Source organism: Lissotriton helveticus, chromosome 1_1 (assembly GCF_964261635.1).
Source record: "Lissotriton helveticus chromosome 1_1, aLisHel1.1, whole genome shotgun sequence".
NCBI classification, from domain to species: Eukaryota; Metazoa; Chordata; class Amphibia; order Caudata; family Salamandridae; genus Lissotriton; species Lissotriton helveticus.
In genome coordinates, this window is record NC_136057.1 from 145,917,761 (window position 1) to 145,931,458 (window position 13,698).

The following is a 13,698-nucleotide window of genomic DNA, read 5'->3' on the forward strand; positions in this document are numbered from 1 at the left end:
AGGTGAGTGTTTCTGTCTCTCCAGTGTGAGGTGAGTGTTTCTGTCTCACTAGCGTGAGGTGAGTGTTTCTGCCTCTCCAGTGTGAGGTGCATGTTTCTGTCTCTCCAGTGTGAGGTGAGTGTATCTGTCTCTCCAGTGTGAGGTGAGTGTTGATGTCTCTCCAGTGTGAGATGAGTGTTGTCTCTAGTGTGAAGTGAGTGTTTCTGTCTCTCCGGTGTGAGGTGAGTGTTTCTGCCTCTCTAGCGTGAGGTGAGTGTTTCTGCCTCTCTAGCGTGAGGTGAGTGTTTCTGTCTCTCTAGTGTGAGGTGAGTGTTTCTGTCTCACTAGCGTGAGGTGAGTGTTTCTGCCTCTCTAGCGTGAGGTGAGTGTTTCTGCCTCTCTAGCGTGAGGTGAGTGTTTCTGTCTCTCTAGTGTGAGGTGAGTGTTTCTGTCTCTCCAGTGTGGGGTGAGTGTTTCTGTCTCTCCAGTGTGGGGTGAGTGTTTCTGTCTCTCTAGTGTGAGGTGAGTGCTGTCTCTAGTGTGAGGTGAGTGTTTCTGTCTCTCCAGTGTGAGGTGAGTGTTTCTGTCTCTCCAGTGTGAGGTGAGTGTTTCTGTCTCTCCAGTGTGAGGTGAGTATTTCTGTCTCACTAGCGTGAGGTAAGTGTTTCTGTCTCTCTAGTGTGAAGTGAGTGTTTCTGTCTCTCCAGTGTGAGATGAGTGTTTCTGTCTCACTAGCGTGAGGTGAGTGTTTCTGCCTCTCTAGCGTGAGGTGAGTGTTTCTGCCTCTCTAGCGTGAGGTGAGTGTTTCTGTCTCTCTAGTGTGAGGTGAGTGTTTCTGTCTCTCTAGTGTGAGGTGAGTGTTTCTGTCTCACTAGCGTGAGGTGAGTGTTTCTGCCTCTCTAGCGTGAGGTGAGTGTTTCTGCCTCTCTAGCGTGAGGTGAGTGTTTCTGTCTCTCTAGTGTGAGGTGAGTGTTTCTGTCTCTCTAGTGTGAGGTGAGTGTTTCTGTCTCACTAGCGTGAGGTGAGTGTTTCTGCCTCTCTAGCGTGAGGTGAGTGTTTCTGCCTCTCTAGCGTGAGGTGAGTGTTTCTGTCTCTCTAGTGTGAGGTGAGTGTTTCTGTCTCTCCAGTGTGGGGTGAGTGTTTCTGTCTCTCCAGTGTGGGGTGAGTGTTTCTGTCTCTCTAGTGTGAGGTGAGTGCTGTCTCTAGTGTGAGGTGAGTGTTTCTGTCTCTCTAGTGTGAAGTGAGTGTTTCTGTCTCTCCAGTGTGAGGTGAGTGTTTCTGTCTCTCCAGTGTGGGGTGAGTGTTTCTGTCTCTCCAGTGTGGGGTGAGTGTTTCTGTCTCTCTAGTGTGAGGTGAGTGTTTCTGTCTCTCCAGTGTGAGGTGAGTGCTTCTGTCTCTCCAGTGTGGGGTGAGTGTTTCTGTCTCTCTAGTGTGAGGCGAGTGCTGTCTCTAGTGTGAGGTGAGTGTTTCTGTCTCTCTAGTGTGAGGTGAGTGTTTCTGTCTCTAGTGTGAGGTGAGTGTTTCTGTCTCTCTAGTGTGAGGTGAGTGTTTCTGTCTCTAGTGTGAGGTGAGTGTTTCTGTCTCTCTAGTGTGAGGTGAGTGTTTCTGTCTCTAGTGTGAGGTGAGTGTTTCTGTCTCTCTAGTGTGAGGTGAGTGTTTCTGTCTCTAGTGTGAGGTGAGTGTTTCTGTCTCTCTAGTGTGAGGTGAGTGTTTCTGTCTCTAGTGTGAGGTGAGTGTTTCTGTCTCTCTAGTGTGAGGTGAGTGTTTCTGTCTCTAGTGTGAGGTGAGTGTTTCTGTCTCTCTAGTGTGAGGTGAGTGTTTCTGTCTCTCTAGTGTGAGGTGAGTGTTTCTGTCTCACTAGCGTGAGGTGAGTGTTTCTGTCTCACTAGCGTGAGGTGAGTGTTTCTGTCTCTCCAGTGTGGGGTGAGTGTTTCTGTCTCTCTAGTGTGAGGTGAGTGCTGTCTCTAGTGTGAGGTGAGTGTTTCTGTCTCTCTAGTGTGAGGTGAGTGTTTCTGTCTCTCCAGTGTGAGGTGAGTGTTTCTGTCTCTCCAGTGTGGGGTGAGTGCTCCTGTCTCTCCAGTGTGGGGTGAGTGTTTCTGTCTCTCTAGTGTGAGGTGAGTGTTTCTGTCTCTCCAGTGTGGGGTGAGTGTTTCTGTCTCTCTAGTGTGAGGTGAGTGTTTCTGTCTCTAGTGTGAGGTGAGTGTTTCTGTCTCTCTAGTGTGAGGTGAGTGTTTCTGTCTCTAGTGTGAGGTGAGTGTTTCTGTCTCTCTAGTGTGAGGTGAGTGTTTCTGTCTCTAGTGTGAGGTGAGTGTTTCTGTCTCTCTAGTGTGAGGTGAGTGTTTCTGTCTCTAGTGTGAGGTGAGTGTTTCTGTCTCTCTAGTGTGAGGTGAGTGTTTCTGTCTCTAGTGTGAGGTGAGTGTTTCTGTCTCTCTAGTGTGAGGTGAGTGTTTCTGTCTCTAGTGTGAGGTGAGTGTTTCTGTCTCTCTAGTGTGAGGTGAGTGTTTCTGTCTCTCTAGTGTGAGGTGAGTGTTTCTGTCTCATTAGCGTGAGGTGAGTGTTTCTGCCTCTCTAGTGTGAGGTGAGTGTTTCTGTCTCTCTAGTGTGAGGTGAGTGTTTCTGTCTCTCCAGTGTGAGGTGAGTGTTTCTGTCTCTCCAGTGTGAGGTGAGTGTTTCTGTCTCTCCAGTGTGAGGTGAGTGTTTCTGTCTCACTAGCGTGAGGTAAGTGTTTCTGTCTCTCCAGTGTGAGGTGAGTGTTTCTGTCTCTCCAGTGTGAGGTGAGTGTTTCTGTCTCACTAGCGTGAGGTGAGTGTTTCTGTGTCTCTAGTGTGAGGTGAGTGTTTCTGTCTCTCCAGTGTGAGGTGAGTGTTTCTGTCTCTCCAGTGTGAGGTGAGTGTTTCTGTCTCTCCAGTGTGAGGTGAGTGTTTCTGTCTCTCCAGTGTGAGGTGAGTGTTTCTGTCTCACTAGCGTGAGGTGAGTGTTTCTGCCTCTCTAGTGTGAGGTGAGTGTTTCTGTCTCTCTAGTGTGAGGTGAGTGTTTCTGTCTCTCCAGTGTGAGGTGAGTGTTTCTGTCTCTCCAGTGTGCGGTGAGTGTTTCTGTCTCTCCAGTGTGAGGTGAGTGTTTCTGTCTCTCCAGTGTGAGGTGAGTGTTTCTGTCTCACTAGCGTGTGAGGTAAGTGTTTCTGTCTCTCTAGTGTGAGGTGAGTGTTTCTGTCTCTCCAGTGTGAGGTGAGTGTTTCTGTCTCTCCAGTGTGAGGTGAGTGTTTCTGTCTCACTAGCGTGAGGTGAGTGTTTCTGTCTCTCTAGTGTGAGGTGAGTGTTTCTGTCTCTCCAGTGTGAGGTGAGTGTTTCTGTCTCACTAGCGTGAGGTGAGTGTTTCTGCCTCTCTAGCGTGAGGTGAGTGTTTCTGCCTCTCTAGCGTGAGGTGAGTGTTTCTGTCTCTCTAGTGTGAGGTGAGTGTTTCTGTCTCTCCAGTGTGGGGTGAGTGTTGATGTCTCTCCAGTGTGAGGTGAGTGTTGTCTCTAGTGTGTGGTCAGTGCTGCTGTCTCTCTAGCTTAAGGTGAGTGTTGCTGTCTTGTGTGAGGTGAGTGTTGCTGTCTCTCTAGTGTGTGGTGAGCCTTGCTGTCTCTCCAGTGTGGAGTGAGTGTTTCTGTCTCTCCAGTGTAAGGTGAGTGTTTCTGTCTTTCCAGTGTGAGGTGAGTGTTTCTGTCTCTCTAGTGTGAGGTGAGTGTTTCTGTCTATCCAGTGTGAGGTGAGTGTTTCTGTCTCTCCGGTGTGAGGTGAGTGTTTCTGCCTCTCTAGCGCGAGGTGAGGGTTTCTGCCTCTCTAGCGTGAGGTGAGTGTTTCTGTCTCTCCAGTGTGAGGTGAGTGTTTCTGTCTCACTAGCGTGAGGTGAGTGTTTCTGCCTCTCTAGCGTGAGGTGAGTGTTTCTGCCTCTCTAGCGTGAGGTGAGTGTTTCTGTCTCTCTAGTGTGAGGTGAGTGTTTCTGTCTCTCCAGTGTGAGGTGAGTGTTTCTGTCTCACTAGCTTGAGGTGAGTGTTTCTGTCTCTCCAGTGTGAGGTGAGTGTTTCTGTCTCTCCAGTGTGAGGTGAGTGTTTCTGTCTCACTAGCGTGAGGTGAGTGTTTCTGCCTCTCCAGTGTGAGGTGCATGTTTCTGTCTCTCCAGTGTGAGGTGAGTGTATCTGTCTCTCCAGTGTGAGGTGAGTGTTGATGTCTCTCCAGTGTGAGATGAGTGTTGTCTCTAGTGTGAAGTGAGTGTTTCTGTCTCTCCGGTGTGAGGTGAGTGTTTCTGCCTCTCTAGCGTGAGGTGAGTGTTTCTGCCTCTCTAGCGTGAGGTGAGTGTTTCTGTCTCTCTAGTGTGAGGTGAGTGTTTCTGTCTCACTAGCGTGAGGTGAGTGTTTCTGCCTCTCTAGCGTGAGGTGAGTGTTTCTGCCTCTCTAGCGTGAGGTGAGTGTTTCTGTCTCTCTAGTGTGAGGTGAGTGTTTCTGTCTCTCCAGTGTGGGGTGAGTGTTTCTGTCTCTCCAGTGTGGGGTGAGTGTTTCTGTCTCTCTAGTGTGAGGTGAGTGCTGTCTCTAGTGTGAGGTGAGTGTTTCTGTCTCTCCAGTGTGAGGTGAGTGTTTCTGTCTCTCCAGTGTGAGGTGAGTGTTTCTGTCTCTCCAGTGTGAGGTGAGTATTTCTGTCTCACTAGCGTGAGGTAAGTGTTTCTGTCTCTCTAGTGTGAAGTGAGTGTTTCTGTCTCTCCAGTGTGAGATGAGTGTTTCTGTCTCACTAGCGTGAGGTGAGTGTTTCTGCCTCTCTAGCGTGAGGTGAGTGTTTCTGCCTCTCTAGCGTGAGGTGAGTGTTTCTGTCTCTCTAGTGTGAGGTGAGTGTTTCTGTCTCTCTAGTGTGAGGTGAGTGTTTCTGTCTCACTAGCGTGAGGTGAGTGTTTCTGCCTCTCTAGCGTGAGGTGAGTGTTTCTGCCTCTCTAGCGTGAGGTGAGTGTTTCTGTCTCTCTAGTGTGAGGTGAGTGTTTCTGTCTCTCTAGTGTGAGGTGAGTGTTTCTGTCTCACTAGCGTGAGGTGAGTGTTTCTGCCTCTCTAGCGTGAGGTGAGTGTTTCTGCCTCTCTAGCGTGAGGTGAGTGTTTCTGTCTCTCTAGTGTGAGGTGAGTGTTTCTGTCTCTCCAGTGTGGGGTGAGTGTTTCTGTCTCTCCAGTGTGGGGTGAGTGTTTCTGTCTCTCTAGTGTGAGGTGAGTGCTGTCTCTAGTGTGAGGTGAGTGTTTCTGTCTCTCTAGTGTGAAGTGAGTGTTTCTGTCTCTCCAGTGTGAGGTGAGTGTTTCTGTCTCTCCAGTGTGGGGTGAGTGTTTCTGTCTCTCCAGTGTGGGGTGAGTGTTTCTGTCTCTCTAGTGTGAGGTGAGTGTTTCTGTCTCTCCAGTGTGAGGTGAGTGCTTCTGTCTCTCCAGTGTGGGGTGAGTGTTTCTGTCTCTCTAGTGTGAGGCGAGTGCTGTCTCTAGTGTGAGGTGAGTGTTTCTGTCTCTCTAGTGTGAGGTGAGTGTTTCTGTCTCTAGTGTGAGGTGAGTGTTTCTGTCTCTCTAGTGTGAGGTGAGTGTTTCTGTCTCTAGTGTGAGGTGAGTGTTTCTGTCTCTCTAGTGTGAGGTGAGTGTTTCTGTCTCTAGTGTGAGGTGAGTGTTTCTGTCTCTCTAGTGTGAGGTGAGTGTTTCTGTCTCTAGTGTGAGGTGAGTGTTTCTGTCTCTCTAGTGTGAGGTGAGTGTTTCTGTCTCTAGTGTGAGGTGAGTGTTTCTGTCTCTCTAGTGTGAGGTGAGTGTTTCTGTCTCTAGTGTGAGGTGAGTGTTTCTGTCTCTCTAGTGTGAGGTGAGTGTTTCTGTCTCTCTAGTGTGAGGTGAGTGTTTCTGTCTCACTAGCGTGAGGTGAGTGTTTCTGTCTCACTAGCGTGAGGTGAGTGTTTCTGTCTCTCCAGTGTGGGGTGAGTGTTTCTGTCTCTCTAGTGTGAGGTGAGTGCTGTCTCTAGTGTGAGGTGAGTGTTTCTGTCTCTCTAGTGTGAGGTGAGTGTTTCTGTCTCTCCAGTGTGAGGTGAGTGTTTCTGTCTCTCCAGTGTGGGGTGAGTGTTTCTGTCTCTCCAGTGTGGGGTGAGTGTTTCTGTCTCTCTAGTGTGAGGTGAGTGTTTCTGTCTCTCCAGTGTGGGGTGAGTGTTTCTGTCTCTCTAGTGTGAGGTGAGTGTTTCTGTCTCTAGTGTGAGGTGAGTGTTTCTGTCTCTCTAGTGTGAGGTGAGTGTTTCTGTCTCTAGTGTGAGGTGAGTGTTTCTGTCTCTCTAGTGTGAGGTGAGTGTTTCTGTCTCTAGTGTGAGGTGAGTGTTTCTGTCTCTCTAGTGTGAGGTGAGTGTTTCTGTCTCTAGTGTGAGGTGAGTGTTTCTGTCTCTCTAGTGTGAGGTGAGTGTTTCTGTCTCTAGTGTGAGGTGAGTGTTTCTGTCTCTCTAGTGTGAGGTGAGTGTTTCTGTCTCTAGTGTGAGGTGAGTGTTTCTGTCTCTCTAGTGTGAGGTGAGTGTTTCTGTCTCTAGTGTGAGGTGAGTGTTTCTGTCTCTCTAGTTTGAGGTGAGTGTTTCTGTCTCTAGTGTGAGGTGAGTGTTTCTGTCTCTCTAGTGTGAGGTGAGTGTTTCTGTCTCTAGTGTGAGGTGAGTGTTTCTGTCTCTCTAGTGTGAGGTGAGTGTTTCTGTCTCTAGTGTGAGGTGAGTGTTTCTGTCTCTCTAGTGTGAGGTGAGTGTTTCTGTCTCTCCAGTGTGAGGTGAGTGTTTCTGTCTCTCCAGTGTGAGGTGAGTGTTTCTGTCTCTCCAGTGTGAGGTGAGTGTTTCTGTCTCTCTAGTGTGAGGTGAGTGCTGTCTCTAGCGTGAGGTGAGTGTTTCTGTCTCACTAGCGTGAGGTGAGTGTTTCTGCCTCTCTAGTGTGAGGTGAGTGTTTCTGTCTCTCTAGTGTGAGGTGAGTGTTTCTGTCTCTCCAGTGTGAGGTGAGCGTTTCTGTCTCTCCAGTGTGAGGTGAGTGTTTCTGTCTCTCTAGTGTGAGGTGAGTGTTTCTGTCTCTCCAGTGTGAGGTGAGTGTTTCTGTCTCTAGTGTGAGGTGAGTGTTTCTGTCTCTCTAGTGTGAGGTGAGTGTTTCTGTCTCTAGTGTGAGGTGAGTGTTTCTGTCTCTCTAGTGTGAGGTGAGTGTTTCTGTCTCTCCAGTGTGAGGTGAGTTTTTCTGTCTCTCCAGTGTGAGGTGCGTGTTTCTGTCTCTCCAGTGTGAGGTGAGTGTTGATGTCTCTCCAGTGTGAGGTGAGTGTTGTCTCTAGTGTGTGGTCAGTGCTGCTGTCTCTCTAGCGTAAGGTGAGTGTTGCTGTCTTGTGTGAGGTGAGTGTTGCTGTCTCTCTAGTGTGTGGTGAGCCTTTCTGTCTCTCCAGTGTGAAGTGAGTGTTTCTGTCTCTCTAGTGTGAGGTGAGTGTTTCTGTCTCTAGTGTGAGGTGAGTGTTTCTGTCTCTCTAGTGTGAGGTGAGTGTTTCTGTCTCTCTAGTGTGAGGTGAGTGTTTCTGTCTCTCTAGTGTGAGGTGAGTGTTTCTGTCTCTAGTGTGAGGTGAGTGTTTCTGTCTCTCCAGTGTGGGGTGAGTGTTTCTCTCTCTCTAGTGTGAGGTGAGTGTTTCTGTCTCTCTAGTGTGAGGTGAGTGTTTCTGTCTCTCTAGTGTGAGGTGAGTGTTTCTGTCTCTCTAGAGTGTTTCTGTCTCTCTAGTGTGAGGTGAGTGTTTCTGTCTCCAGTGTGGGGTGAGTGTTTCTGTCTCTCTAGTGTGAGGTGAGTGTTTCTGTCTCTCTAGTGTGAGGTGAGTGTTTCTGTCTCTCTAGTGTGAGGTGAGTGTTTCTGTCTCTCTAGAGTGTTTCTGTCTCTCTAGTGTGAGGTGAGTGTTTCTGTCTCTCTAGTGTGAGGTGAGCGTTTCTGTCTCTCCAGTGTGAGGTGAGTGTTTCTGTCTCTCTAGTGTGAGGTGAGTGTTTCTGTCTCTCCAGTGTGAGGTGAGTGTTTCTGTCTCTAGTGTGAGGTGAGTGTTTCTGTCTCTCTAGTGTGAGGTGAGTGTTTCTGTCTCTAGTGTGAGGTGAGTGTTTCTGTCTCTCTAGTGTGAGGTGAGTGTTTCTGTCTCTCCAGTGTGAGGTGAGTTTTTCTGTCTCTCCAGTGTGAGGTGCGTGTTTCTGTCTCTCCAGTGTGAGGTGAGTGTTGATGTCTCTCCAGTGTGAGGTGGGTGTTGTCTCTAGTGTGTGGTCAGTGCTGCTGTCTCTCTAGCGTAAGGTGAGTGTTGCTGTCTTGTGTGAGGTGAGTGTTGCTGTCTCTCTAGTGTGTGGTGAGCCTTGCTGTCTCTCCAGTGTGAAGTGAGTGTTTCTGTCTCTCTAGTGTGAGGTGAGTGTTTCTGTCTCTAGTGTGAGGTGAGTGTTTCTGTCTCTCTAGTGTGAGGTGAGTGTTTCTGTCTCTCTAGTGTGAGGTGAGTGTTTCTGCCTCTCTAGCGTGAGGTGAGTGTTTCTGTCTCTCTAGTGTGGGGTGAGTGTTTCTGTCTCTCCAGTGTGGGGTGAGTGTTTCTGTCTCACTAGCGTGAGGTGAGTGTTTCTGTCTCTCTAGTGTGAGGTGAGTGTTTCTGTCTCTAGTGTGAGGTGAGTGTTTCTGTCTCTCCAGTGTGGGGTGAGTGTTTCTGTCTCTCTAGTGTGAGGTGAGTGTTTCTGTCTCTCTAGTGTGAGGTGAGTGTTTCTGTCTCTCTAGTGTGAGGTGAGTGTTTCTGTCTCTCTAGAGTGTTTCTGTCTCTCTAGTGTGAGGTGAGTGTTTCTGTCTCCAGTGTGGGGTGAGTGTTTCTGTCTCTCTAGTGTGAGGTGAGTGTTTCTGTCTCTCTAGTGTGAGGTGAGTGTTTCTGTCTCTCTAGTGTGAGGTGAGTGTTTCTGTCTCTCTAGAGTGTTTCTGTCTCTCTAGTGTGAGGTGAGTGTTTCTGTCTCTAGTGTGGGGTGAGTGTTTCTGTCTCTCTAGTGTGAGGTGAGTGTTTCTGTCTCTCCAGTGTGAGGTGAGTGTTTCTGTCTCTCCAGTGTGAGGTGAGTGTTTCTGTCTCTCTAGTGTGAGGTGAGTGTTTCTGTCTCTCTAGAGTGTTTCTGTCTCTCTAGTGTGAGGTGAGTGTTTCTGTCTCCAGTGTGAGGTGAGTGTTTCTGTCTCTCCAGTGTGAGGTGAGTGTTTCTGTCTCACTAGTGTGAGGTGAGTGTTTCTGTCTCTCTAGTGTGAGGTGAGTGTTTCTGTCTCCAGTGTGAGGTGAGTGTTTCTGTCTCTCCAGTGTGAGGTGAGTGTTTCTGTCTCACTAGTGTGAGGTGAGTGTTTCTGTCTCTCTAGTGTGAGGTGAGTGTTTCTGTCTCCAGTGTGGGGTGAGTGTTTCTGTCTCTCTAGTGTGAGGTGAGTGTTTCTGTCTCTCTAGTGTGAGGTGAGTGTTTCTGTCTCCAGTGTGGGGTGAGTGTTTCTGTCTCTCTAGTGTGAGGTGAGTGTTTCTGTCTCTCTAGTGTGAGGTGAGTGTTTCTGTCTCTCTAGAGTGTTTCTGTCTCTCTAGTGTGAGGTGAGTGTTTCTGTCTCCAGTGTGGGGTGAGTGTTTCTGTCTCTCTAGTGTGAGGTGAGTGTTTCTGTCTCTCTAGTGTGAGGTGAGTGTTTCTGTCTCTCTAGAGTGTTTCTGTCTCTCTAGTGTGAGGTGAGTGTTTCTGTCTCCAGTGTGGGGTGAGTGTTTCTGTCTCCAGTGTGGGGTGAGTGTTTCTGTCTCTCCAGTGTGGGGTGAGTGTTTCTGTCTCTCTAGTGTGAGGTGAGTGTTTCTGTCTCTCTAGTGTGAGGTGAGTGTTTCTGTCTCTCTAGTGTGAGGTGAGTGCTGTCTCTAGTGTGAGGTGTGCGTTGCTGTCTCTCAGCAGCGAGGTGAGTGTGCAACCCCCAGCCCCCGCCCCCCAACCCCCGACAACTGTCACCTCAGCTCTCACTTCTGGTTCTGCAGCAGGAGAGGAAGTGACAGCGGTTTGGAGGCTCGGCTCTCTCCGCCCCCTCTCCCCCTCACTCTCTGAGCCTCACACCCTTCTTCATACCTAGAGGCAGAAGAGGTATGGAGGGCGGAGAGACGCCCAGCCCGAGGAGCTGCTGAGCCCCTGGACCGGAGAGTGAAGTGGGGGCACTACTGTCTGAGAGGTGAGAACATCTGGAGAGGTGAGGGGAGAGTGGACTTCAGGGCCAAAGATGGAGATGAGGGTGGGGGAGAAGAGAGGTGTAGATGGGGAGAGTAAAAGGTGACGTGGAAGCGTACAAAAGAGAGCGTAGAGAGATGAGAAGGTGGGGAGGCAAAAGGAGGAGACAGAAGAGGAAGGAACAAGAGAGGTATGGGCAGAGAGGTGGGGGGAGGAAGGAGAGAGGAGATGAAAATGAGAGCGGCTAAGGGGAGCTGGGCAAGGGAGAGAAAGTCCTTGAGAGGGCAAGGAAGAGACAGTCCTTGAGAGGGAAAGGAAGAGACAGTCCTTGAGAGGGAAAGGAAGAGACAGTCCTTGAGAGGGGACTGGAGAGGGTTAAGCAAAGGAAGGGAGAAGGGCTGAGAGGCCAGGAGAGAAGATGACGAGAGTGGATAAGAGAGAAGGGGCTGGGAAAAAGAAAGGATTAGGAAAATAGGAAGAGGTGAGAAGAAAATGTGAAAAAAGGGAGCGATAAGAAGAGGAGAAATGGAAAAGAAAAAAGGAGGAGCGATGCACCGGGACAGAGAGAGGAAGGGCGAGCTCAGAGTCCTCGGGCCCGATTCACAGAGCTAACTTAAGACAAAATCCTAAACTTACTACTTTTGATATTCACAGAAGTTAGAATTTTGTCTTAAGTTTGTCTTAAGTTTGTCTTAAAACAAACTTAAGACAAAATCCTAACTTCTGTGAATACCAAAAGTAGTAAGTTTAGGATTTTGTCAGTTCTGTGAATCATCCCCAATGATTGCTTCCAGACACTGGCTGCGCTCGCGCTATGAAGCCCATGGAGGAGCTCCAAGGAGACTGCCACAGCTGTGACTCTAAAACCGGCCATTGCCTCGACACTTGGCGGGTGACCGGGGACCTTCTCTTATCAGACGTGATCACTTCCTCTCCCTTGGAAGTCGGACTGCGTCGTCGTTTTATTCAACACCCCATGAACAGGTCTTGAATACACGCGCCTTAATTTGGGATAGTCTGAAAGAGAAATTGGCACTCGAAGTTCGGAGGAGTTTAGGAATGTAAATTTTTAGGAAAGAAGCAGCAGATCTCAGCCCCCCCCCCTTGTACCCCCCAAGGAAATGACAGCAAGACATGTGTATGTTTCCGGTTTCTTCCAGTTTGAGGGTCTGGTTGTATTTGCATATAGCGCTCACTACCCCTCACGACTCACGAGGCGGATGCTGAGGTCGTCTGAGAAAGAGCGGGACAAACACAGTGTGCTCTTGACACATGTTTCGCTGTAAGATTGCTAACTAAATCATACAATGCTATCTTCAATAAGATATTGGATGCGCCTTTGAAATGTAAAGTGTTTTATTATTGTGAGTGTTTACTAGTCAGGTGGAGCGCACTTGCCGTTTGGAAACCCCCTTCTGCCAGGTCACGGATGCCCCGGAAGTGTTTTCCAAAATTAACTCCCCTGCACAGGACAGTGAGTGCAAAAATTCAGCACAAAGGGTCAAAATTCGGGACAAAAATTCAGGACAGGAGGTCAAAACTCAAGTCTTACAGACACATCAGAGGAGGTTGCGCAATAGTATACGTAAATAGACACCCACTTAAGTACAAGTGAAAATAAGTTTATATTAGGCTAAAACAATTGTGCACGTCATGGTTTTTCGGTATGTGCGCAGCTTTATGCAAATGTGCAGGTCTTTTTGTGGTAACAAAACCGCCCCACCCCACTTTTCCAGCTCCCATGGAAACGCCTGCTGCCCCGTCCGGCCAGTCTGGCCTTGCTACCTATCCATCCGTACTCATCCATCCACTCTTCCACCCATCCATCCATTCACTCATCCATCCAGTCATTTACCAATCCAGCCATCCTTTCACTTATTCATTCATCCACCCAGTCACCCATTCCCCCGTTCAGTCATCCATCCACCATCCTCCCTTTCTCTGTCCATCCCCCTTTCACGTAGCCATCCATCCTTCCATCCACCCACCCATCCATCTACTCATCGATTCATGATTCCATCCATTGAAAATATCACTCATCCTTCCTTTCACTCATCCATCCATCCTTTCTCCCATCCATCCATCCTTTCACTCCTTCACTCATCTATCCATCCTTTTGTCCATCTATCCGCCCTTTCACTCACTCATCCAGCCTTACATCCACCCTTTCACTCATCCGTCCATCCACTCACTCTTTCACTTATCAATTCATAAATTCATCCATTTTACTCATCCATTCACTCGCCCCATCATCCACCCATTCACTCGCCCATCATCCACCCTTTTACTCATCCATCCACCCATCCATCCCTTTACTTACTTACTCACTCACTCACCTTTTCACATTAATTATGACCTGAGCTTTTGTCTGCAGAGTTGCAGACAGAAGAGACCCATCAAGAACTCCACCCTCGCTGTAGTTCCTAAAGTGTGGGGTGGGGGAGGGTTCACTATGCCCCTGCACATAGGCAATCTGAAAAAGTGGAAGGCATGAGTCATGCATGATGCACAGTGCCTAGATGAGGCGTCTGTGACATGGTGTTGTTTCTAGAGCTTTAAGTGGGATAAAAAACTAGGGCTGGGAGGGGTCTCTCCAAAAGGGGTGTTTGATGTAATTAAGGGCGTGGCTTAAAACACCTAAGCTAAAAATCTGTGTTTAGTATAATGTGCCGCCCGACTGGTATTTTTGTCGCTTCTGTCATTGCATCCAGATATATAATACAACAAGTAATGTTACACCTGCAACAAGCCAGAACTATTGGCTTTGTCAATGGTTGTTAGTTGCATAAAATAAAAAAGCAGCAATAAAAATTTTTTTGAAATAAAAGAAAGTTACTTTGAACTTCATTCACCAACTTCCTTTGATTAACTGGATTCTCAGGTAGCAGCAGCATGAGCCTTTTTGCACTTCAATGTGACAGAATGTCCTGCCCTAGAAGGAGGCAGGAGGAGGCCACCACATGCTATACCAGCCCATACAGACCCATTGCCATTCTGTATATGGCAATCAGCTGCATACAGCATGACAAAGGGCAGGATGGGGCTACTCCTGTTCTCCAAGTAGGAGTGTGGGTGGCCCATCAGGGAGCTGAGGCCTCTGACAGGTAACAGCCCAGAATTAAGGACAAAAGGCGTCCGTAAAAAGGATCCTCACGGACAACGGACATGAGGTCCAAATTACGGACGGTCTGTGAAATTTACGGACGGTTTGTCACCCTAGTACCGGTAATGACAGATTCTGAGTCCGCTTCCTGCCGGTACTGTGTAACTGCACTAGTGCCGAAATAGGCAACCCACCCACTGCACCCCCCGCTTGCAAAATTGGTCGGGCTGCACAAAATAACCAGTCCACCCAAATTTTGTTGGAAAGCAGTTTGCTGCAGGTTTATTTCATACAGACGTATGCCAACGTGGTGGGTTAACTAACGGGCAATCCAAGGGCAGGCAGCTGTGACTGATCTAAGCTGCCCTGCCTGCTTGATGAGCCAAACTGCACCATGGCCAACCCAATCAGTGCTACCTTTTATGTGGGGATTATCC

At 48.8% G+C, this 13,698-nt stretch overlaps 1 protein-coding gene across 1 annotated transcript in view; it reads left to right on the plus strand.

Moving 5' to 3' along the window:
- Nucleotides 1-9,964: 9,964 nt before the first annotated feature.
- The window catches only part of TBC1D10C (TBC1 domain family member 10C), a 185,753-nt gene continuing 182,019 nt past the window's right edge, over nucleotides 9,965-13,698 (plus strand). The window contains exon 1 of the mRNA XM_078659202.1: nucleotides 9,965-10,162. The gene's annotated coding sequence lies outside the window, so the exon portion shown is untranslated. The remainder of the gene's footprint in view (nucleotides 10,163-13,698) is intronic.